The sequence below is a fragment of the Hermetia illucens genome, chromosome 3 (genome assembly GCF_905115235.1).
Source record: "Hermetia illucens chromosome 3, iHerIll2.2.curated.20191125, whole genome shotgun sequence".
NCBI classification, from domain to species: domain Eukaryota; kingdom Metazoa; phylum Arthropoda; class Insecta; order Diptera; family Stratiomyidae; genus Hermetia; species Hermetia illucens.
In genome coordinates, this window is record NC_051851.1 from 116,366,988 (window position 1) to 116,392,569 (window position 25,582).

Genomic DNA, 25,582 nt, shown 5'->3' on the forward strand with positions numbered 1-25,582 from the left:
GATGAGCATCGAGGTGTATAAGACTTCATCCTGCTGAATTGTTGGTAAAACTTTCGCGGTTGGTGCGGTTGCTCCTTGTACTTTTCTAGTTCACAGACTTGTTCGTTCTCCCAGGCTTCCTTTTTCCGTCTGTGAAGTCGCTTCTCCGCTCGCCGGATTTCGTAACAAGTCTCCGAGCGTGCCCGCGTCCTTTAAGAATGCAACATTACTCGGTATGCGGCATTCTTCCGTTCCGTTGCTAGCTTACATTAATCGTCAAACCAGCCGTTCCGACTCGTTTTGCGGCTGGGGCCATGATAACGTTCTTCAGGTGGTTGTGAAGATCATTTGTTGATGCTTCATCTCCTGGTCCTCTGTCGGCTGCGGTCATTGCGTTATCCATTTCCCTCTTATAGATGTCACGGAGGGCTGTGTTGTGGATGGGTTCAGTGTTAACTCTCACCTGATTGTCAGAGGGGATTCTAGGTGGTATTGTTATTCGAGTTCGGAACACAGCGCGGATAAAGATACAAATACGGGTTTTTCGCCATGGATTTATTAATATCTTGAGCGTGCATAGTAATTTTTTCAGCCCGATCGCAAAGTTCGTTATTGAAATACAGAGCAATTGATACACCTATCTCCAAAAAGAGGTGTTCCTCTGCTGCCACGCTAGATATGCGCTGCGATCATCTTAAAGGAAACAAGTAAACGGCATTTTAACGTACAGATTTAACTACAGTCAAACTAGAATTATCAAAAAATATTTAAAACTAAATTTTTGTGCCTTGTTAAACTTTTTTTTTTGAATTTTGGTGTTTTTTTACGCCTTCTTCAATGAATAAAAAAAAACTACTAAATGAATCGCAATTATCCTAGTTTGCGGACTGTAGAAATATGTTCTGAATAAGTAACGGAAATTTCAAACAATTTTTCGTTGGATAGATTTTGTGCTATGGTGGCAGCCGATTTTCAACATGCAGTTTCGAGAAAAACGCGTTTAAAAAGTTGGATGCGAATTTTAGCCATAAAACCTTAACTGACCATTAATCTGCTATACCTAGTCCATAGACCTTAGGTTTCCTCAAGAAACACAAGTACGGCCTTAGCTTCAATTCTTGTCCTTTTAACGAAGTCATTCGAACGTCATTCCGACCAATAAATACGAGCTTTATTGCGACGATCGACATAAATCAGGCATGTGGCTTATCACGTGTTTAACACTATAATTTCCGAACGACTCCGAATATCAAAATTCACTTTGCCCATATATTCTACACTATATCTAGATACAATTGATGCAAAAAAAAAGTGATTGCTCGGATTCGACACACGGGATGACCCCCTTAAAGGGATTCGGATTAGGACGATGTGCTAGATGCGTTAAATGGGAGAACTCAATTGACACGAACGGTGAGATGTCTGAAGGTAGAGAAAACTGGAAGCCATGTATCCCAAAGTCCAAGGCCCACCATGGGCTAGGAAGCGTTAACCAGATCGAGAAGATCGGAGACTATTGACCCGCGAGTCGAAGACTCGTCATGAGCACATGCATCATTGTCGAAGAAGATGTTTGATTTTCTTGGTAAACTTCATATCAAATAAATTAAAATTCAAAAAATCTCCGAAGTTCAAAACTTTTTTAAATCAAACAACAGAATATACAGAACAAATACAGAAGAAAAATTCCTTTTCATTCCTACATTTTTATATAACTTCAAAATAATATCAGGCATTAACCTTCCACGATTGTTTGTGTTTTAATTCTCATAATGCAGCACATTTTCACTTAGAAATAACAAAAATTAATGAGTCATTTGTTGACGGGATTAAGAAAAAAAATAAAACATTTCGCCATTATCTTTTGTTAGATACGGTTTTCTTTTATATATAGTTCAATATGCTGTCCTTGTATAAGTAACGCATTTCATGGGTTAAATCATCCAATCATTTCCAGTTAAGACCAAACAAAGCTTGCTTTACACTCCGCAACAAGTATCAAAACAAGTGAACATACAATAGCCAAACAAGAATAAGAAAATTCCAGCAGCAAAAATAATCAACGAAAATATTTATTTACAAATTTAAACCACTGAAATTCGATGTTTTCACATGTGCAAAATAATTGGCAAGTTATTATCAGTCAGCTTGATAAGATATATATGAAGTGCCCCCTTAGGTTTATGAATGGACTAAGAGTAAGTAAAGAGTTTCCGTTTCGTAAAGTGGTAGCTGATAAAAACTATAAACAAGACAATATACAGGGTTTTGAGAATCTCGGCAATGATTTCACAAATAACAATTTTACGTTAGTAAAACTTATGAGAAAAAGTTAATAGATTGCACCAAACTTTCTTTAATGGCTGATAATTTGAAAATTTAGAATGAAGTAAGCTACACTTCTATCAATAATGGTCCTTTAATATTGAACACATCGAGATAACGGAAGCTGGACGCTGCAGGTATAAAGGTTTTGTGTTCATCTTGTGTGAAAATTTCCTGTTAACGTTTTCCCATTTGCATATACCTCAAATTCAAAATATTGCTTGATAAATGACATTTTCAAACTCCAATAATTTGACAATGAGATGTATTTCTTCCAAACTCCAACTCCGCCGGTCATATGAGTTCACTTTATATGTTGATGAGGTCATACCCGTCTTATAGTGCGATAAATTCACGTGAAATACACAATTTTGATCTTCTATAACTAATAATAGTGGGATTTTTGTCAAACTTTCGAAAATTATGCATTATTTAATTATAACCGTATCAAATTTTATGCTTCTAGGATGAACTTAAGGGGGGTTTCCGGGTACATTTCCCAAATATAGTAATATAATATAGTACACATGTATTAACATTATTTAAGCAGGTATCGGGAACGGATGTATTTTGAGGCCTACATTTCCTGTGGATGCACCACACGGCTGGATATATATTAAAATACAAACCACATTTTGCGCCCTCATTGATATGATACCATACACGACCATATTCTGTAAAAAAACAAGTCGGAATACCGGAAGCTCGCGCTTCGGGTATAAAGGTTTTGTGTTTATCTTATCTAAGAAATTTCAACGTATATTTTTCTATCCGTATACAGCTACAAAACTACGAGACTTACGTACATATTACAGCCGTAGATGGTACGCTTAGCCTAAACAAACAAACTGCCTATTTCCGAATACTGTACACATATATGCACGTATATCAATTGATCGTACTCATATTTCCGATTTACTTCTTATATCTATCTGAATTAGGCACTACCCGCAAAGTCCATTAGCACGCATATACTATACCTACATACACACATGTCTCGTTGGAATAATTGATATTCATATATAAATGATTAAAAAACTAAAACAAAATAATTCTTTTCCACCCAATTCATACGAACTTACTTCGTGTGGTATTGATGAATTGATATGTGATGATGACATCATGCAGGTTGTAGAGTGCACGAAATTCACAAAAAATTGTAAAGTTTTACCCCCTATAACTTTGTTAATAATAGTTTGATTTTCTTCAAACTTGATCAAATTGTGCATTATGTTCTTCATTATACGCATGCCAAATTTTGTACTTCTGGGATTGACATAAGGGGGGTGCCGGGTAAATTTCTAAAATATGGAAATATACTATTATTAACTTTATTTGTGCAGATATCGGAACCGGATATATTTTGAGGCCTAGATTTCGTAGAGTTGCACTACTGTGATTTTTTTCAGATTTTTCGGTTGGATAGGTTCTGAGAACGAGACCTGTTACACTTTTTGATGGTCATATTTGGAGCCCTCACTCCCCTATATTTCACCCAATATCATATATTGAACCAGATTCGAAAAGTACTAATTGAGACCTTTCATTTGATACCCCACATGGCTACATTCTGTGAAAAAAAATTTTGCAGCCTCCTTTTGCATGTATGGGGAGCCCCCCCTTAAACTTAACACAAAATGGCGCCAGTTGCTGCATGTAAAGGGAACGGCAGGTCACATACTCCTACCAATTTTCGTGACAATCGGTCCAGCCGTTTCCGAATAAATCGGCTGTGACAGACAGACAGACAGACAGACAGACAGACGGACAGACAGACAGACAGACAGACAGACAGACAGACAGACAGACAGACGGACAGACAGACATCGAATCGATTCTAATAAGGTTTTGTTTCACACAAAACCTTAATTACACCCCAGACAGATACCGAATCGATTCTAATAACACAAAACCATAAAAATGAATTGTAAATATTTAAATAATTGAATAAAATTTATAGCGTAGTGTGTACCAAAAAAAGGGGTTGTCAGTCCATTTATTTTTAATAGGTTTGATGCAGGATATAGATCGACACAATTATAAATGAGTCAAATCGGAGTAATAACCCTAGGCTTCTGCAACGCTACCCACATTGCTTTTTAGCGTACGTTTCGAACTCCACCTACATGCAAACAAAAGCTACCTGTCGATCCATGTGACTTCTGCTTACAGGACAGGAAAGGCTGATGGAATGATTCATCATCATCATCAAGGGCGCAACAATAGGTATCCGGTCTAGGCCTGCCTTAATATGGAACTACAGACATGTCGGTTCCTCTTCTTCTTTCCCTACCATAGATATTGCCCTTATAGGCTTTTCGGGCTAGATCATCCTCATCCATCGCCCACCGCAACCTATTGAGTCGGATTTTATTCACAACGATCATGGTATCGCTCATAGATTTATCGTTATGTAGACTACGGAATCTTCCATCCTCATGTAGAACCATAAAAAGATTCACAAGGGATAAATATATACCTAGGTCAATGCTTTGGATTTTTCATATACTGAAGTAGGGACAGATTCGCATATCGCTCGGACATGCATGCATCGTCTGATGCTCAAGACCTGACGTTTATAACAGCTGGAAGCTACTGGCATGAATTCCAGGGCTCTATTGCCCAAGAAGAACTGTGAGAACTAGGCCGATCACAACGCTTGAAGCTATCTTCAATCTACCCCCTCTCGTGGCTTATTTGAATACGTGTCGTTGCGGCTTCTCTCGCCAATCTAATTTATCATGGAAATTATGGAGCTGCGGGGAGGGCAGGGCAAATTTATAGTTTAAACTGTGTGCTGTAAGTCTTTGTTCTACATGGTTTGGTCGTCACTATTGAATGGATGAAGATGAGACGCGCTTTGCCCATCTAGTTGTATTTCTTAATGATTGCTCAACCAAAACCAGGCAACATGCATTCCGCAGCTATTTCAATATCGCGTCCCTTGTCAATTACTTAAACTGCTTGCAAACAAACAACAAGCTTACAACACCAACACAATAAAGGGTTCCAAACGCTACAGTGTACTGTTCGCAAACATGTTGTCGCCGTTGGATTATCTATTCATTTTGTGACACGAATCCCTCATGACAAATTATAATAAATTTTCTGTAAGTGCACCTAACAGGATCTGCACATCTAGATATGTGGGCAACAGTACGTCAACCATACCTACGAACCGCTCGCTGTCGGTCCCAAGCAATGTGCCTCACCCCCCGCACGGCATTGTTCTACCCTATGTAATTCTAAGGCGATCCACTCGGTCGCTGTCCTGGGATAATGTAAACCCTTCCTTATTAAACTCCAAACTACCCAACCAAAAAATCTGAAAAAATGATGGTCCATGCGACCTGGAGGTGCACATTTTTAAGGTTTTGTGTGAAACAAAACCTTATTAGAATGGTGACGGTGTCTGTCTGTCCGTCTGTCCGTCTGTCTGTCTGTCTGTCTGTCTGTCTGTCTGTCTGTCTGTCTGTCTGTCTGTCTGTCTGTCACACCCGATTTATTCGGAAACGGCTAGACCGATCCGTGAGAGTATGTAATCTGGTGATCCCTTTACATGCAGTAAGTGGCGCCATCTTGCGTTAAGTTTAAGGGGGGGCTCTCCGTACATGTGAATGGAGGGTGCAAAATTTTTTTTCACAGAATGTAGCCAAGTAGGGTATCAAATGAAAGGTCTCAATTAGTACTTTTCGAATCTGGTTCAATATTTGATATTAGATGAAACATAGGGGAGTAAGGGTTGAAAATATGACCCACAAAAAGTGTAACAGGTCTCGTTCTCAGAACCTATCCAACCGAAAAATCTGGAAAAAATTACAGTGGTGCATCTCTACGAAATCTAGGCCTCAAAATATATCCGGTTCCGATATCTGCACAAATAAAGTTAATAATAGTATATTTCCACATTTTAGAAATTTACCCGGCACCCCCCCTTATGTTCATCCCAGAAATACAAAATTTGGCATGAGTGTAATGAAGAATATAATGCACAGTTTGGTCAAGTTTGAAGAAAATCCAACTATTATTAACAAAGTTATTGGGGGTGAAACTTTACAATTTTTTGTGAATTTCGTGCACTCTACAACCCGCATGACGTCATCATCACATATCAATTCGTCAATACCACAACGAAATGAATTCTTATGAATTGGGTCGCAGACAATTATTTTGTTTTAGTTTTTTAGTTATTTGTCAACCAGACATGTGTGTATGTAGGTATATAATATATGCGTGCTAATGAACTTTGCGGGTAGTGCCTAATTCAGATAGATATAAGACGTAAATCGGAAATATGGGTACGATAAATTTAGATACGTGCATATATGTGTACAGCAGGTAATAGGCAGTTTGTTTGTTTAGGGTGAGCGTGATATCTATGGCTCTAATATGTACGTATGTCTCGTAGTTTGGAAAAATATGAAGGATTATGTTGGATTTGTAGCTATATACGGACAGAGAAATGTGCGTCTCTTACATAAGATGAACACAAAACCTTTATACCCGAAGCGCGAGCTTCCGGTATTCCGACTTGTTTTCTAATATAGCCGCATTTGGACCACCAAAGAGTGCACGAAAATCGATACTGTTCCTTAAAAGTAAACTTCATCGACTACAACGTCCTTATTCCAGTTTTTCACCCAACTCACGTGCCCACTAGAACCATCAAATTTATTCAAATAATCCATTATCTTCCCTCAACTGCTGAATCAAGTTCCCCGTTAGTGGTTTTTTTACTCCACCGAGTAAGAAGAAATCGTGGCGGTACTCGAACTTCCCTTGACTGCCCAACTTTCTGCTGAGGCGCAATATTGTTGTAGTCCATAAAACCCGTGAGTATTGCCTTGAATTCATAGCATAGCACTCACTTGATTGACTGAGCCCACGTCTCGTTTCCAAAAATGACTCCTTTGAATATTGAAATGGTTTCAGCCATATAAGTTATTTCGTCGCGTAAGATTTAATAAATCCTTGTGGTTGCAGCTTTAGTTCCATTTTTCAATTCAATTCAATTGAAACTTTGAAATTACGCATTTCAGTGCCCGGCATTGGCTTTGGATAACTAAAAATGCTGCAAAAGTGGAAACATTAAACAACTTTGAACTAATATAAATTCATTAGTAATAGTTCGATTTACATCAAACTTTTCATTGTTGTGTTAAAGTTTTTGTAAAGATGCATTACTGCGATTTTTCCAGATTGGATAGATTCTGAGAGTGAGATCTGTTGTAAATTACGGCGCATATATTTTTGGTTATAGCTCCCTTGCCCAAAAAACTTAACAGAATTTAAAAGATTGATAGTCTGTTCGTCTTCATCAAACTTGATAACAATATGACAGCCTCTTACGTATAAAATAGGAAAGACAAGCAAAAAAACAGGAAGGCAGATAGACGGACCGAATGCAGATGGACAAATAGGCAGAGAATTTTAATAAGGATTTGTTTTACACTAAACCTTAAAATAGATCCTACAAAACCCTAATCATCAAGTGAGGATGATAATTTCTTTTATGTACACTGTTTATGATCTCAATCTCTTCATTAGTAAGAGCAAAGCTCCGCTCATTTGTATTCCCAAAATCATTTTATTTTATTCCCACTAGCTTCAAAGTTTATTACTTACTATCAATTAAACTTTTTGTGTAGGTCAAGAGATAAATAAATGAACGCGGCAATGGGATTAATGAAGTAATACAATTTGAATCTTCGCTACGTTTTGATAAGGCGAACAGCGAAAGTGAATCGTTCCGCTGATGTTTAGTGGTGGGGAGCGATAACCTTTCTGATTGTATTGCAGTAAATTCAACTATAACGGCCAATAAAATAATTATTTGATTACATTAATCATTTTAATGAATGAGCTTATCAGTGAACAAATTACTAACCAGGACCAGTATATGGTAGATGACATTGGGCAAGGGCTTGATATATCATACAAGTTTAATTTATGTTTCACTTGTCGAAATCAGAAAAAACATTACTATTTGTGAGTAGTCAAATTACTCTAAGACGTTCACAGGAAGTTAATAGTGAACTAAGCGCAACTTCTGAATTTGAATGTTTCCATGAAAACAACCGCAAAAAAATCGTCCCTTTTTTATTTACTGACTAATACAAGAATACTTTTTCGAAGGGATGCTATGTTAGAATTTTGGTATATTCGTTACGAAATCGACGAAATATTTAACATAACATCCATAAATCTGATTGTGAAACAGACTCCTGCTCCCCCAGTATGAGGGCAGGAGGCTATTCAATGGAAGTGCCCTTTATAATCGTTGACAAAGCCATACAAAATGTTTTGTATATTACAACTCAGTTAAATTGAGCGTGGCCATTGGATAAGCATATTCCATCCGGATGGATGATTCCTGTCTTGTAGCATAAGACGAAATACGTTCAGTATTTGTGCATCTGACATTGGAATCTCTATATAAATGTGGGACGTTCATTATTAGTTTTTGGAAAATAAAGGGTATAGAGTCTTTTCAACAGTAGCGAAGAATATTTGGGTCAGTAAGATGTTACGAATAACGCTTACTTTGCAATTTTTATGGAGAGGGTTTCATTAGCAGTCAGCCAGAAAATAATCAGGTAGTAAAGTTATGAAATCTCACTAAATATTGAACCTTTTTTCCGGGAAACATAGTATTGAAATGATTAATGCAATCGTCATAGCTTAAGACGCTTAAGTTGTGGGATATGTGGTTAAAGATCCATTCTAGGGTTTTGCCAAAAACAAAAAGATTTTTTTTTTTTAAAGATTATTATCTCAAAATGTTGTTCTGTGAGGTATCATATAGAAAACTTTTGATACCGGTTATAAAATGGAATAAAGGACTCTACTAAGTGCGATAAATATCGATCATGAAATATATACAGTCGAAAAATCAGCATAAATAATAATGTTGTTCGTTTATGATTGGCTTCGAAATATATTTTTCTTCATTTAAAGAAACAATACGCAGAAGATAGAATTTTCAATTAGATACTGTCCTCACAGAGAGAAGAAAGGGAATAACTTATTATATGGTTAGAACTAGGAAGAGATACTGAATCAAAGAAAACTCTCTGAACGACATTATGATACCGGCATAACCTTGATGTAGGGGAGTAAAAGTAACCCCACAAAGGGGAGACAATTACAGAGCCTGAAAAGAACAAACATAGCAGATATGCTGAAATACTTGGAAAGCCTGGGTGGGCGCAAAGATCTCACTCACTAAATGAAAACTAACATGCTTTCCAAAATAGAAAATAAGTCTTCACTCCACTCTACAGTTCCAAAGATAAAGGACGCAATTCTGAAAGGCTAGTACGTAATGGGGTGTTCGTGGACATTGAAGAGAAAAACTTGGTGATGCCGCCAGAGTGGATTATTCAAATGGACTTACGCCTCAGCTATTAGTATTGATGTGGCTATCATTCGGCCGATGTTTGGTTATACCCCTTAGTATTGTGGCGGAGCAGGCAACTTGCATGTCGAACGCACGCAAGTGCGAATTGCGGTGGCTATGTCATCGAAAAACAATTTTTGACAGCGCAAATTGTTTTGCGGTGTCAGTGCAGGGTGGAGTCAGGACAGAGAAGAGAGTTTTCCACTGTTTTTATTTTATTTATATTTCTAACTCAAAACATAAAATTTGAATAAAAGCCGACAATGTCATTTTATACGTTACATATAACTGTGAATTTAGATTTACCCGCTACAAATAAAATAAGACAGTCTTCACCATGCAATAAGGCTACGACTGCACAGAATTGTGTGTCTCGGTGTTGCCGGTGCCATAAGCACGACATTTGGGAATCTCTAAATGCATTACTCAATTCGCAGACCATAGATATATATATTCAAAGTGCTGCAATGAGAGCAATTCACTATTTCTTTTAGATATATGGGGATACAACGGAAATGGGGGCATGAAGTATTTAAAAATGTATTTGGATACCTGCATCCAGTTTTAACAATGCCTTCCTTCTCGGATCCTCATACTTCTGTTTGGTAGAAAGTTATTATGAAACGTAGTGAAACTGAGAGAATCAGAAAAGCGGGAAGACTTGCAGAAGTTTTTTTGAATATTCTGACTGGCCATAATTCACTAGCTGAATGTGTGCCCAAAATGGGAATTGTACAAAATGATACGTGTCCATCCTGTAATGAGGAAACCACATCCACTAACGGAAATTCTGCGTTACATAAACGTGTCCAGGATATTTCGTTTGGCGGAGGAATCGAGCACAATAGGCCACTAGGGTCTGAGTGCTCAGAGGCTATGTCTCTTCCCTACATCAAACACCCACACGCACAGGCTCTGCAGTGGATTAAAGATAACGACCCGAAGTTGCATTGCTCAACTCCATATGCTTACCTGCAATAAGAAACGAACTACCATACGAATCGTAGCATAATGACTCATGTAACAATATATTCAGAACTAGTTGCATCAGGTAACATAATTTAGTATTATACAAAAACACCGTCATCACCTAAACATCAATCTCGGCTCATTTTCACGCTTGGGTTTCGGGTAGCACATCATGAGTCGCAAGTGGAACTTGTCGTATTCGCGCGATCGTCTGAAAACTAGCAGGTGACTCCACAATGGATTGGACAGGGTTAAGTACCATGAGGTAGAATCAGCAGCAAATTGTGTTAACTCATTTGACAAGCCCTGGATATATAGAAGTACTATGAAAAATTATGAAACCTTACATTCATCATTTTTCCTGAATACACTTTACATTTCAAGAAAATAATGTTCACATTTCCCCAAGCTAATTCCTGCAGATACCACCAGAATGCGCTTTTATTAAAGCCGCCAGTAGTAGGTCACTACTACTACCTTAGGATTTTTACTCTGCAAGTTGTAAGAATTCGCAGGCTTCGAATCCGCAGTAACTATGAACAATCAAGTAACAGCCAAGCTGCAGCTTTTGGAGAATAGCGAAAGGAAGGAAACCTTTCACCCAGCGGCAGTTTTTCATCACGTATAAGACTACATTTATATTTATCAGCATTAAAATTGTTCAGTCAAATTAACACACAGTTTGCCAAGGTACAAGAGCTATTGGTTCGATTTAGACAGTCCGTGGTATTGTATCAGTAAGGAGGGATGGGATCTTCTAGAATAGAATCGTCCACAACGCCAAGGGCCTGTGCGCATATATTAAATTTGCTAGAAACGACCATGCTGCGATAATTTTAACAAAACGACGCTAATGGTCAAATTAGAAATGTCGTAGTCGCTCTGTGTACCTATCCTTTGATTCTTTGTGTCAGTAACCGACGCAAGTACTAAAGGATCTGGCAAAAACATGTGGTCTTGAACTCTTAACATTCTATTGGTGAATCAAAAAAATACATTCGTAGAGAAAAAAAAATGCAATCCTAGAGAAGAAAAACTATTCGATTTAATTATTGTAGCTGGTCTCATTATTGCGAGCCTAAGATGTGCTTCCGCGGCCCCAGGAAGAAGTAAAGTAATCGACCTAGCAATTTGTACCCCAAAATCTCATAGTTGATTAGAGACTTGCGGGTGCTGAACAAAGCAGACCATATATAGAATTCGATTTAACTACTACGACTGAGCAGACGCAGACAGAACCCAAGAAGAATGGATTGGAAATTGGGTTGAAGGTGCTCGTGAACTTTGCAGGCGCTTTCGAATATTTTGCCTTCCGAAGACTGTAATGCTGACAGAGAACATGGTTTGTTGGGTGAATGTTGCTACGCTAAGGCAGAATTTTCTGGCCACTGAGGCAGGCGCCGATCACTACCTGTCGACTGAAACAACGAAAGGCTGCCTTCAAAGAGGTGTAATATCTCTTGTGTGAAGTACGTTGACCGATTCAATGCTATATTAACTGTGAGGATTGCCAACATACGGCCGAAACATATGCGGATGGCTTGGTAGTGATGGTCGTTGATTGAATCCTCGGTACAGTGTGTCGAAATAAATAGCGCCCGTTGCTTTGTTTGGCTGTTGGTATGTCAGACAGTTTTCAGTGAATCCAAACAAAGCCATAATATTTATAAAAAAAAAAGAAGTTGAAAAATCTTTACCTTCCAAAGATGAAGGAAATAACCCCTCAACTTCCCGCAGAAGTGAAACACCTGGGAGTGTTTTTAAAAGAAGTTTCTTTCGAACAAATAGGTAGAGGCTAGGACGAAAGGAGCTCTCACAATTTATGGACTCTTCAATTGGATCTTTCGCTTGACACAAGGATTCATATCTCATATCACTGACTACACTGACTACTTTTAGACATATATCGCCAGGTCTCCTTTCTGTATTTAATAATAACCTTTATTAAATGCCCTTTTGTTAATTTATGAAGTGAATGGTTTGTTTTGTGGTTCGAAAAGCTGCAAAACAAGCAATGAAAGAGAAATCAACTCATCAATAATGCTTCAGAGGTTTCCATGGTAGAGAAATTCACCATGCCATCCAAGTCCGGTAATTGCGAGGACTCTGATCTGCTGTGTGATGACAAGAATCTTCGTGCAGAGAATAAAACCCAACGAGACCAAATAGTGGACTTGATTATTTAATGAAATCCCGAAAAAGCTAACATCAGATAGCGACTCCTTCTATGAGCCTCCAATTACCTACACCGCAACAGTGTTTATATGAGCTAAAAGCATTAAGACGAACTTCTTCCACCAACACATCAAAATGGAACTAGCGAGTGAAATTGGGAAGGAAGGAAACCAGCGTATGTATCCTGACAAAGATTCATCCAATTCCAATCCAATTCTCATCTAAATGCGGCATCAAAATGGCTTACAGAAGCTCAGTAGAAATTACTGAGTTCATTTTGGTTGGTACGATTCCCCGTCGAAGGTCACCGGGAAAAGAAAGTGCCCCCAAAACCATAACACTGCCGCGTCCAAAGTTGCGACTCATTCGAGGAGCTTCATTTTTTTTTAGATCGTGCCAAAATGTGCTACATTCAGCTGGGCAGTAAAGGTTGAAGTTCTTCTCATCCGAAAAAATTACTGCCATCCATTATCCTTCCCATTTTATCCACGATCTAGCAAATTTGAGACGAGCCTTATTATGTGTCGGTGAGGTGCTTTAGCAAGCTTTTTATATTTAATGCTGTTATCAGTATGGAAAAACTGTTGCACTCGTCTCTTTTTAATAGGAAGAAGTAATTCCGACATGATCTGGAACGAAGCAAAGTTTATTTCTAGTTGCTTCCTCCTTAATCAGGGCGATTTATCTTTTCCCGATTTTTTTATTTCCACACGGAAGCTTTTTTGTACAGTATTTTCCCTTTAATCTAAAGAAATTTTGCAAAACTCCGTCGAATCTACCAATTTCTCTCAACATCGCTCTCATTATGCAGCCCGAATCTTCCATTCTGGCCAGTTGGCCTTTTCCTTTTTCGGTTAACACTTTTCCACGAGGTATCGCTATAATCGAAGCTAAAAAAGCTAAAGTTGAGCAATGTTTTACGTAGAACATTACAAAATTTCACGTCACAACTTTTAATTACAAAAAAGCTTTTCAAAAGTAATTTTATAGACTTTTAGCTACCTGCGTTTATAGAAATTGTGCACTTGCAAATGATTGCTTTCGACCAGAAACAAAATATCATACAACATTTTTCAGCTGATCTAAATGTCGCTATCATAACGAATTCTCACGAAGCCAAGGAACTTACATTCCCTTCAGTTGTTTCACACAATCTTGGCATTCTATGCATTTTCTAAGAAGAAGAGAAACAAGTCGGGAAACCGGAAGCTGGACGCTTCAGGTACGAAAGGTTTTGTGTATTTCTTAGTAAGTAGCACGTAATATATCCATATATTATGTGAGAGCATCCACTTTTGGGTGATATTGACATTCATAGTCTTCAATTTTCAAAGAAGCAACAAATTTGAGGTATTGTAACTTTGTTAGTAATAGTGCGATTTCCACCAAACTTGGTAATATCATGTTCTATATTATAGCCTATATCACTGCAAAATTTCATGGTACTAGGATGAACTTAAGGGGGGTTCCTAACCAATTACAAAAAATTGTAGTAATATACTATTATTAACTTTATTTAAACAGATATCGGTATGGAAGGTATTTCGGAGCCCAGGCACCATATAGTGGCAGACTTCTTATTTTTTTCAGATTTTTTGGTTTGGCAGTTTCTGAGAATGGTCCCCTTAAAGAAGTGATCACTTTCAACCCCCCGCGCTTCCCACCCTTTCAACAAATGTCAAAACCAAGATCGGCTTTGAAAAGTACTAATCGAGACCTTTAATTTGATACCCCACATGACTATATTTGATGAAAAGAAATTTTACACCCCCCTTTTGCATGTATGGGGACCCCCCTTAAATTCGACGTAAAAGGATGTAATTCACTGTATGCGTGAGCGTTCACAGTTCCCACCTTTCTACCAAATTTGGTGTCAATCGCTATAACCGTTTCCGAGAAAAATGCGTGTGACGGACAGACAGACAGACAGACAGACAGACGGACAGACAGACAGACAGACAGACAGACAGACGGTAAACCGATTTTAATAAGGTTTTGTGTTTACGCAAAACCTTAAAAAGGAAAAGTTACTACTAAAATTGGAAGTATCCCTTCAGACGAAGCAGCTTTGCTGACCCTTCTAATGCTACCCAACCGACAATTAAACAAGTCGGGAAACCGGAAGCTGGACGCTTCAGGTACGAAAGGTTTTGTGTATTTCTTAATACGTAGCACGCAATATATGCATATGTCCACTTTCGGGTGATATTGACATTGATAGTCTTCAATTTTCAAAGAAGCAACAACTTCGACATATTATAAATTTGTTAGTAATAGTGCGATTTCCATCAAACTTGGTATGATCATGCTCTACATTATAGCCTACATCACTGCGTGCCGCTAGGATGAATTTAAGGGGGGTTTCCAGCCAATTACAAAATATTATAGTAATATACTATTATTAACTTTCTTTGAACGGATATCGGTATGAAAGGTATTTCGGAGCCAAGGCACCATATATTGGCAGCCTCCTGATTTTTTTCAGATTTTTCGGTTTAGTAGTTTCTGAGAATGGCCCCCCGTTTCCAAGAAGTGTCAAAACTAAGACCGGCTTCGAAAAGTACTAATCGAGACCTTTAATTTGATACCCCACATGACTATATTTGATGAAAAAACATTTTACACCCCCCTTTTGCATGTATGGGGACCCCCCCCTTAAATTCAACGTAAAAGGATGTAACTCACTGTATGTGTGAGCGTTTACAGTTCCCACCTTTCTACCAAATTTGGTATCAATCGCTATAACCGTCTCCGAGAAAAATGCGTGTGACGGACAGACAGACAGACAGACAGACAGACAGACGGTAAACCGATTTTAATAAGGTTTTGTGTTTACACAAAACCTTAAAAAGTAAAAATTCCGGCAATCGTTGGATATAATCTGTGATCTTAGTGGCGATCCACTCCTTAATTATTTTGGGAGAGTAAATTCCACCGAACAAATGAAGAGATTCTAATTTTCTTTTTGTTAATGATTTTCGTTTAATTTTCCGAATACGTATTTCGGCATCCACTTGCTACCTTCTTCAGCTGAAGACAAAAAGGAAATTATAATCTGCTTATTTGTTCGGACATGAATTCAATGTCACTGCAAACTCGCCGGATAAAGCAGGTAACACTATTAAGTTCCACCGTATACGTCGCAGGCAAGTGTTCATGAAGAATTGGAGCTTTTCCGTGACATACTATACAACCATATAGCAACACAGAAAGAACACTAATACAGAACTTAATCTTGGTCTTGAGGTAACTGCATTTCCAGATTTAAGAAAAAAGCTCGAGTGACATCCAGCTCAGTGCACCGTCGGCTGGCACCACGCATCCTAAATATACACATTACAAAAAAGAGAAAGAGTGTGATAACCCATTTGACTGACAATCTTGGTTTTGTTGATGATTATCTCCAGCCCAGTCCAGTTCATTTGGTCAAGATCTATGACCCGGTGAGAGAGCAAACCGATGTCATCAGGACAGTTGACATATTTGAACTCTTTCGAACTTTCCCACGTCCTCAGGACGAGGCAGCTTGAAGAACGTCACCGATAAAAAGGAGGAACATCTTGTCTCCGATGCTGTACTCTCATTATACTTTTATGTCGCTCTGATAATAGCATTCAGTTTCTCGAAAATGCACTTCCGGCGTAGAGCGCGCTAGATACGCTCCTTGTTTAAAACTCGGCGTACTATTCCAAAATAGTCATGGATCCGAAGCCAGCCTATTTCCTGTCGATCAAGGTTTCGAGATGTTCCTTGATGTGCTTCAGGAGTATTTTAGCTATTATCTTTGCGGTGACATGGAATATGATGATACTTCCCCAATTGTTACACTCCCATGGAATCTTCAAGATCATCCATTTCTTCCACTCTCTGAGAGGGATCTCGGGTTCCCAAGATACATAATGGAGAGACCGCAAATGATTCCACTTCTGTTTCGGAGCAGTCCGTACCCGCATGTCACGGTGTCTAGCGTCACATGGGCCATCTTTCGCAGCGGTCAACAGAGCCTTAGGTCCCTCCCGATCATTAATCCGCTTTCACTATGTCCACGCCTCTCTTATTACGCATATCCAGGAGGCAACTCCTAAATCTATAGCTGATCAAAAACTCGTCAATTTGATTGCTCGTGCGGCGTCGTCTGTCAGTTGAAACCAAACTGATCTTATGTCAAGTTCAGTGCTCGAACAATGTGCGATGGAAGCTGCCAAGAGCGTGTTTACTCAATAGATGCCCGGGTATACATACGATCAAGGTGCCACTGCCCAAGTGTTGGATGATTCACTGAAAGCATACTTCTACTGCATTTCCGAGATTCATTGATAAAGTAAGCAAAATGTCAACTTCACCGGATGTAACACTATCTGGAATGACTCCAATACCGGCGCTGTTCTTCTAATCAGGAAAGATTACGATTTTGAAGAAGTTGTTATGGAGAACCTGCTCACCTCTTCGGCTGCGCGGCGATACTTAAGGCGATAATAACACATAATAAACGGATCATTAATTGAGCAACTGAGTCACAAAGGAAAGCTTTGAAAATCTCAAGCACTTCATCTTCGCTGGCGGTTTCAATGAAATTAAATCAGACAAATCTTTCAGGTGAAGGCATACACGATGCTACTACCACCGGTTCGTAATTACAATAAAATCTTCCGCCAATACTAACTACTACAAATTTAAAAAGGAGTTGGCCAAGCACCACTAATTTATCGGACAAACAAATTTACGAAGCTTTTATTTTGACGACTGGTACAATTAATACCGCTGCACACAATTATACTAAGCTGGTCAAATTGCTGATAACTCACTCTCCACGATAGCCATCTGAAGATTTGGAGCAGAAATCGTAAGCAAAGTTTCCTAAGCTGTCAGGATATAATAATCCGGCAAATGAAAGCAAAATTTCGTAACAAAGAATTCACCTGCAAACTAGCAGACGTTAAACCCGCGCTAAATATGATCTAACTCCTAAAAAGTTGAGGAGAAAACACAAACCCCGCAATTTGGTTCTCACAAAAAGAGGGAACCCATCTGAACTGACACAGGAAAAGCGAAAGTCGTTAAGCAGTAGCTCGACGTACCTCTTTCTCGAAGCACCGCGAACAATTCGAAAGGAAAAAAATATGAAGTATCAGAAGGCAATAATGCTAGATAGGTTCAAAGGGAAGACACTTCTTCATCGTATCATAATTGGTGACGAAAAGTAGGTGTATTACGACAATCCAGAGCGCATGAAATCGTGGGTAATCCTCGCACAGCCGGCAACTTCGATCGCAAAACTCAATATCCAATCACCAACGCGGCATACTATACCACAAGCTTCTTCAACCCGGCAAAACGAAGAATTCAAATAGAAGGTCCTCTCCCACCCGCTCTATTTTCAGATATCGCTCCGTATTATTATCACCTCTTCCAGTTAATGGCCCATCGTCTGGCGTAACCGCGCGTCCGAAATTGTCAAGTTATCGAAAAATAGCTCAACGAATTGATCGCATCAAAGCCAGAATTTTTGTTTACGGTGGAATGATTAGTTCACTAATCTCTGGGAAAGCGGTGTTATTAACGATGGAAATTATTTTTAATGGACGTGTTCTTGAAATTTATCTAAAACGCGGAAATTTACTTCTACACCTAGTAATAGAAAATGAGTTTCCCATCCCAGCGATTAAACTTGCGTGAAGTTTCTTGAAGATAGGCGTTTCTTTGTCAGCGTTGGAAATGACATTTCCATTCTAATCTTCTACAACAGATTCATAGCTGACATCGCAGCCCCTGACTGCTGTATTGGTCTGATCCAATTTACCAATGACATGACACGCTGTTAGAAACTCCATCCCAGCAAGGTAGTTGAAATCATCAAGAAATATTTGAAATATCTCTGGGCTGGGGTATCAATATGAACGAGACCATCACATGTTCGACAGAAGTCATGGAAACTTGCGTGGCATTCGAACTTCGGATCTAACGACAGTGCCCCGGCATGTCTCACCCTTGGAAGCCAAAAAAATCGAAGAGGACTGCCGAAGTATATCGACGAGCTAGTGTTAGACCACTTCGAGAGCATATTCTCAACCTTTTCGAAAAAACGGAAAACCCCAATATTAGACAACTGTGAAAGTAGGGCAAAATATATTCAGGCCCTGCCAAATAGTGAGCACTTATCGTCCTCTATATTTTCTCTTTCGATGCTCCTTGTCTGACAGGGCCCTAAAAGGCTAAAGCGCAATAAATCCCAGTGCTTATTGTAAAAAGTAGAAATACAATTAGAATAGGGTTAAGGTTAAATAGTTATGTATTATGTTAACTAAGTGTTAAGTAAGTGATTTTGACCCTTCCCCGCCTTGTAGTACAAACGCAGTTTCTGATAAGATACTTAAAAATAATAATGTAACGATCAATATATAAGTAATTATACAAACATATAATGAAATACCGATAAGGTCGGGTTGGCTCAATAACTGCAATTACCAGTCTTCTTCTTCTTTTTCTTCAGCCTTTGTCCCGTTCACAAGCGGGGTCGGCTCGTCGTGATCGGCTGCGCCATTTGGCTCTATCGAATGCCTGATCTGGGTGCAATCTCGAGGCTTTCAAATCCCCATCTAGTGTATCAAGCCACCGTTGTTTAGGTCTGCCTTTTGGTCGTTTACCATCAATTTCGATGTTCAGACCAATCTTGCCAAATGAATTATCGTTTGCACGAATTGCGTGACCATACCATCGAAGACGCTTCTCTCACAACTTTTCCACGATCGGTGCAACCCCATAACGATCGCGGATATCCTCATTTCGGATGTGATCTAAACGTGTGACGCCACTAGTCCAACGTAGCATCTTCGTCTCCATTACCGCAAGACGCGTTCATTGTTTTTTATGGTCGGCTAACACTCAGAACCATAGAGAGCGACTGGACGGACGACATTGCGGTAAATTTTAGATTTGAGACGTTCGTTGATACGTCGATCACAAAGGACACCAGTTGTGGAACGCCACTTCATCCAGGTTGCGTTAATGCGTGAAGCAATTTCATAACGCAGTTCTCCATTGGCTGATAGTGTTGACCCGCGGTATTTACCAGCCATTGCAATAAAGTTAAGTTACATGTAGCTAAATATAATCTAGTATAAAGATATTTACTGTTTATATGCAAGCCATTATTAAAATATTAAATCAAATACAAAGACTATTACTATTCTGTTGAGGGAAAGTCGCACCGCGTCCTTAAAGAACTATTGTGCCCCTACACAAACTATACACACACAAACTATAAAAATACACTAGCTTACTACCCAAATGAATCGATGTTTTATCCCCAGGCATAAAAAGTCCCCCCCCTCTAACAACCTTCCAATCACGCGCCTACCACTCCCTTTATGTTCATATATTTGACTATCAAGAATAATATCATAGATTGGACTCAAAATCACTTCATCCATCAAATCAAAATAAAACATTTCGTAAACTTAAAAATCAAAAAGGCACAAGCTTTCTAATTTTCAGGTTAAAATGAATATCTAAATATTTGTTGGAACTGTTTACCTTTCTCCCGTATAACTGCAAATAGTAACCGTTGAAAGAGAAAAAGAAAGTTAATAAGAACTCCATAACTATTTAGGGATTTCGTATAATTAAATTCACAATACGAGTACACTGCTTTTAGTTTTAATCTAGCCAATTTCTCAGTAATGACCATAATCCAGATTTAATTTGGCTTTGTCATTTTCGGAATAAAAGTACTGAATGAACGTTTAATATTCAAAAAGGAAATAGCAGATTTCCAATCAACATTCACTTCTAGTCGTAGCTCACCCAATCAATGGAAGTCCCAGAAAGGAAGATACAATATGAAGCTTCTTTCTCATAAATCCTGTCTAGCCCGAAAAAAAGAATGAACACGAATACCCCGGAAACCTTGGTATCAAAAGCATTTTCCCTCTTGTCAGTATATCTCTGAAAAAAAGTAAAATTAAAGACGATGGGAGCAGTTTAAAATCATCATATCATCGTCCTACAGGGAGGCAGCCTTTTCAACCGAACCCAATTCAATTTCAGCACGCCTTTATTTGTCATTATACTTATTCTTTTGTCAGATTATGAAGGAGCCAAAGAATCAGAAGATTTGAGTTTTTTGTCATAAATTGATGATTCCTTCTGAGAGGTAATAATTGCTTCGGCTGTGTCAATCAGTATCACTTCAATCTCGTTTGAATCAATCAATCATGAAATTATCCTTTCCTTTATTGCATTTTTTGAGGAAGGTATATTTTTGTTAAACGGCAAAAAAGCTCCGTGGGATTTTCCCTGATGGGTTTGACATTTACATAAATTAAATATTCAGAAGAACGGAGCCTTGAACGATCAATAAAAGTGAGTAAAACAACAATTGCGAAAAACAACAATTTTTATTACACCTATAAAAATATAAAGCTAAATTAACCTAACTTAAGTACTACCTTAACAGCCTAGCTTAATCTAAGGTACAAACTATAGCTTAAACTAATTTATCGCTAAAGAGTAATTGAAAAAAATGTATAAAATGATATCTGGAGGAAAAGTCGAAAAAAACCTCCATTAGCTGAATTTTTTATAAAAGCGGGCGGGCGGGGAGGGAACTAGGATGTGGGATGGGATGGGGGGCATGCGGGAGGGGTTTGGGAAAGGGAGCTAGGAGTGGCGCTAAGGATGGGTAGGTTTTGTAAATTGGGATGAGGAGTATTTACCGTTGTAGAGGATTACTCTACCGCCGGGGTCGAAGAGAAGGTTACGGGCTTGGAGAGATGTGAGGATTTGTGGGAACAGATGAGTTCGTAGAAGATTCTCTTCGACGATCTCGATCTGCATGGCCTGGGAGATGAGTGTATTTGGGTGGGATCTGGATTTTTCCAGGAATTTGAGGGCATGACGGGCTAGGACTGCGTCGATGCGGGGCGTTTGGGAGGAGTCGTAGAGGATCTGGTTGGAGATGTATTTGGAGCGGTCTTCGTTCTTGTAGATGTTGGTGCAATGGCGGAGGATTCTGCGCTCTTTGAGGCGGATTCGTTCCATTTGGTGAGGGGAAGTGTCGGACCAGACGATGAAGCCGAAAACGAGGAGGGGACGGATAAGCTGTTTATAGCAAAACAGCTTGACTTTCTGAGGAGTTGGACTGGTGTATTTTAGGATTGGGTAGAGGGATTTGAAGGCACCTGTTGCACGGTTCAGTGCCTTCGTGATATGTGGGATGTGGGATAGGCGGGAGTTAATTGTCACCCCAAGGTAGGTGACTTCCTTGACGGTTGGGATGGTGTCGTTGTGGATCTTCAGGGATAGGGTTGAGATGTCGTTCCTCATTTTCGGCGTCATTTTAGCGGTACCATGGAATACGATGGATTCGCATTTTTGCGGGTTCAGGGATAGTTTCCATCGGGTGAAGTACCGGTAGAGCTCGTCCAAATAGGAATTCAGGCGGGCTTCACCGGCAGGGATGTTTCTGGTGGAGGTGTAGAGGATGAGATCATCCGCGTATTGAAGGATTCGGATTGGATTCGGGTGTGGAGTTGGTTTGGGAAGGTCTGCGGTAAACAGGGAAAAGAGGGTGGCGGAGAGGACTGACCCCTGAGGGATGCCAGCCGGGCTAGAATATGGGGAGGAGAGGTGTTCTCGGAGTTGGACTTGGGATTTCCGCCCATCAAGAAAGCTAAGAATTAGCTTACAGAGGTGCGGATGGAACTGGAGGACTTCAGAAAGCTTGTATGCGAGACCGTATTGCCATACGGAGTCGAAAGCCTTCTTTATGTCGAGGAGGCAGGCTATGGTCGGAGCGTTCCGGTTGAGACCGAGGAGGACGTCCGATTTGAGTACGAGCAGCGCATGCTCGACTGAATGTTTGGGACGGTTTGCGAATTGGAATTGTGGGATAGAATGATTGGAGTCACAGTGCTCGTCGATAGAGTCTTTGATGATCCGCTCGAAAATCTTGGCGGAGGAAGAGAGGATTGAGATAGGCCTGTAGCTATCGGGATTTAGTGGGTTTTGGTTTTTCTTTGGGATAGGAACAATTCGAGCACTCTTCCAATCTGTTGGGAAGTGGGCATTCATAAGGCAGTGATTGATGATGGAGGACATAATGGGGGCGATGCTTGGAGCACATTTCTTAAGGACGATGGAGGGGATTTTGTCAAGCCCGACTGATTTCTTGTTTTTGGAGGCGGCGATGGCCGCCTTGACCGAGTCTGGACTGACAAAGTGGATGGAGGGGATATTCTCTCGCTGACTTGGGTCGGCGAGAGCATGGTCGAAGGGGTTTTGTGTGGGTTGGGGAATGAGGTAGGAAGGGTTAGTTAGGAGTTGGGAGATCCTTCCGTTTACCTCGTTATCGAAGCTTGGTTCGCGGAAGTGGAGGGTACAGTGGTGGGCTTGTAGGAAGTGGTCAGCAAGGACTTTGACTTTTTCTGTGGGTGGGATGTTTTGGGGAAGGATCGCGTTTTGTTGGACGGATTTGCCCAAACGCGGGCAGGTTTTTCTGAGTTCCCTGTATGTGCCAGGGTTTAGCTCAGTGTTGGAGAGGCGGTTGTGGAGATATTGGGTGTATAGGGTGAGGATTCGTTCGCGAATGGACGTGTCCAATTCGCGAATTTCGGTGAGGAGGTGAGAGGACTGCGGAGAGTATCTATTCCTAAATAGTCTCCGCCTGAGGGTCTTTTTGTATTTGATGTCGGATAGGATGTCGTCGGGAAGGGTGATTAGGTTGCGGTAATTTAAGGGACGTGAAGGGATCAGTTCATCGCATACTTGCCGAACTGCTTCGGTGTATTGACGAACTGTCAGGTCTATGGAGTCGTTAGGAACTGTACAGTTGGATGGGAGTAGGAGAGGTAGAAGTTTGGACTTGAGGGCAAGGTTGATGTGTTTCCAGTTTGCACGCTGGAAGTCAGGAACTGAGGGTGGGGTGGACCGAACGACTCTGTCCGGAAGTCTTATTTTTAGGATTACGGCATCGTGATCGCTGATGCCGGGGACCGTTTCGAGGAAGGGGAAGGTGTTCGGGTTGGGAATGACCGTCAGGTTACTGCTGATCAGGAAGTGGTCTAGGTAGGAATGGTAGTGTGATTTATTGAAGGTCGGGAGTGCCGGACTGAAATGGGCTAGGTTGATATTTGGGTTTGAAGTTGTGAGAAACAGGTGGAGCTGATCCCCGTTGTGGTTCGACCGTGCATCGAACCAGGACGGGTGTCTGGCATTGAGGTCTCCACCTATGATAATGGAAAATTGTTTACCGGGAGAGCGGTGTAGGGACGCGCAGAAGGATTTGATGCGGAGAAAGTCTTGGGTGTCGAGGGATTGGTTGGGGCAGTAAACGGAGGCAACGAAGACCGATGTTGATTGGGATTCGAAGGAGACCAGTGAGATTTCCATGGATCTGAAGGTGTTGGGAGGTGGGTGGATTTGGGTGACAAGGAATTTGTCGGAAATGAGGACGGCCGTTCCGCCACAGGTGTCCCGGCCTTGAGGATTGGACTGAGGTCGGTCAGTCCGGAAGAGGTTGAAGTTGGGAAAGGAAGGATTGTATCTATAGTTCAACCTAGTTTCACATAGGAGAACTATATCGGGTTTGTGCTCGCCAAGGAACAGCTCGAACTCATGTCTGCGGGCGCGGCCGATGATTGAGTTGATGTTCAACTCACTTATCTTAACGTCCATTAATGGATGCCAAGATACCGACCATTGAGTTGAACATTTGCAGGAATTCTTGGGATTTCCTGGCGAACTCGAGGAAGTCTGGATTGGATATGGTGGTGGGTTGGACTACGTGGTTGGGAGTCCGGGGAGAGGTTCCGCTTCGTGCGGCGTCGGCGAAGGACACGGACGGACGTGTGAAGGCAGGGTTCGTGATAGGACGACCAGCGGGGCGGGAGGTAGTTGAGGGGAGAGGGCGGGAGGGAGGGGCACGTTTTTGTGCATTCCTCCTTGCCACCACCTGGATGAACCGTGGGCACTTGCGGTAGTTGGCGGGGTGGTCGTTGCCCCCGCAGTTGACGCACTTCGGTGCCTCCTCGACAGCTTTGGCGCATTCGCCAGGACCGTGTAGTTGGTCACACTTGACACACCTGTAGGTGAGGTGGCAGTTGGTTGCCGCGTGCCCGATACGCTGGCAGTTCTTGCACTGCAGCACTTGCTTATTTTGAATTTGTTCGAATCGAACAATCATGTGCTGTACGGCTTTCACCTCGCGCAGCTGCTCCTCGTTGAAGGTTGCATCAAACGTGACCAACCACAAGTCGAGGTTCACGTTATTTGTCTTGGCCCAGGTGGTGGCAAAGGGTTTCGCGCTCAGGGTGCTTGATACTCCCTGAGCTTTTAATTCATCGACGATCTCCTGAGGGGAGAACGTCGAATCGAGGCCTCGTAGGATGAGGCTGGTCGTCTTATCCGATGGGAGGGTGTACGTGAAGAACTTATTGTTGTTCTCCACGAGCACCTTCTTGGCGGTAGCGTAATCCTCAGGTGTTTTCGTGAGGATCTGGTGAGAACCACCTGATTTCTTTATCAGGTAGTTGTTGGGGAGGGCGCGGGATATATTGGTTTTAATATTTTTAAAAGTAGCCGCGTCTTCGACTACTACTAATGGAGGAATCTTTCGACTTACCTCCTTTTTTCCGGGGGCTGCAGTGGCTGGCCTCGGTTGTTGTTGTTGCTGCGGTTTCGACGCTGGCGGTTTCGGGACGACGGCGGGCTGCCGCTTCCTCGCTTCGCCGAGGGACG

At 40.7% G+C, this 25,582-nt stretch overlaps 1 protein-coding gene across 2 annotated transcripts in view; it reads right to left on the reverse strand.

Moving 5' to 3' along the window:
• The window catches only part of LOC119650873 (excitatory amino acid transporter 1), a 186,330-nt gene that overhangs the window by 72,577 nt on the left and 88,171 nt on the right, over positions 1–25,582 (reverse strand). The window contains exon 1 of one of the 2 annotated variants that reach the window (XM_038054039.1): positions 20,381–20,399. The exons of the other annotated variant lie outside the window; for it this stretch is intronic. The gene's annotated coding sequence lies outside the window, so the exon portion shown is untranslated. Of the gene's footprint in view, positions 1–20,380; positions 20,400–25,582 lie in introns of those variants that run through there. 2 annotated transcript variants of the gene reach the window in all.